This window comes from Echinococcus granulosus, assembly GCF_000524195.1.
Source record: "Echinococcus granulosus chromosome Unknown EG_S00300, whole genome shotgun sequence".
NCBI lineage: Eukaryota > Metazoa > Platyhelminthes > Cestoda > Cyclophyllidea > Taeniidae > Echinococcus > Echinococcus granulosus.
The window spans coordinates 11,869-13,485 of NW_020170680.1; positions in this window are offsets into that span (position 1 = coordinate 11,869).

Below are 1,617 nucleotides of genomic sequence, written 5' to 3' on the forward strand. Positions count from 1 at the left end.
TGTACATGGTGTACTATCTGCAATTTTAAAAACTAAAAAGAGCCGTAACTGCACACATTTGGTTATGTAAAAGAGGTCGGCTTAGACGTTGCAGTTTATTTACGCCCTGTTCACCTTCTTGAAAAAGCCGATTTCCCACAGCTTCTGGACCATATCAGTTGTGCAGATGTCCTTCCTTAACAGTCATCAAATCGGAACGTAGGAAGCATTTTCGTCTCCAAGTTTGCATGCTAAAGCGGCTAGTTGTGTATATTAACGAATATCGAAGCTTAGGTACTATTCATGTTAAATTTTGCACCTTGAAAATAAACTTGGCAGCAATTCTGTTGGTTCGAAATATATATACCAAAAAATCTGCTTGTAGTACTTTAAGAAATTGTAGAATATGAAAATAAGTAAGTTCACGAAATTTTACATTGCGTTCTTCTGCATTACATATATATTTACAAACATTTGTTCTTGATTATATAAAGCGATTTGATTTCACTGATTAGATCTTGCGAAAAATCAGTAATACGAAGTCGAAAATCATAGCTAATTATTTTATTTACAGTCCTGTTTGTTGTTTGTGTTGAGATAGAGTATATATATAGAGTCGCTTGTTAGATGCATGCTAAAGATCATTTAATTAATACAATGTTACCATTTGAGTCGAATTGGGAAGAGAGGCAAAACAAAAGCAGCCACTTTGTAAAGGAAGTGGTTGCAGGGGTTATTTGGAATTTATTCTAAAAAGCTTTATGCCTTGAACAAAGACCGGTGACATGAATAGTTGCAGACGACCACTCACTGCAGCCTGCAACCTTAAATTACGGTTTTGCTGTGAGATACCTCCTTCTTCCACTTATCCATCTATCTAATCAACTGCTGCATAGGCAATAAAGGTCCACACATCCTTGAATTCTCAAAAGGTTGATCTCTATCCCCTTTCACAAACCCCCCAACCTTACTAAGAATGCACGATTCAATTTAAAGTAAATGTAACTTCACTGCTAAAGATATCTCAAAATTGCGTCTACTTGACGTGAGTTGTCTGCATTGCTGCTAATGTAGCACTCAATTTCCCCCGAATCCTTGACTGCCTTCTTCCGGTGTAAAATTCTTTGTTCCTCAATTAAACCTAAATAGACTAGCATTTTCCTAAATCGTAAGCAATGCTTAAGTGCTCACCAGATAGGAGTAAATTGAAAAAGGGTGATGATATGAACATATTAAATTATAAGTAAAACTTGACTTGCTTGCACTGCTTACTTAATTAGTGTCTATTCAAATATATCAGTATTCCGTTTCAACGGAGAAGGGCTACTCTATTTATAAATGTTTTATTTTACTACAAATATAAAAATTGGTAAACAGAGATTTGCATATTGTCCAGGTCATCTATTAATTTGATGCAACGAAAGAAGTTTATTTTTGTAATTTCCCATACTGGAATGAAACTTTACTATCAACTCAGCAGACTCAAGCCAAGTATTTAGAAAATGATGTAAAATTGCGTTGGCTGCTCAAAAGGCAAGTAGGAGGGATAAGAAGGATTGAGGAGGAAAAGCGCACAGAAGGGCGGTAGCGCAGAGTTGTGATAAAATTTTCTACTTCGGGAGAAGTATTGATCAACGC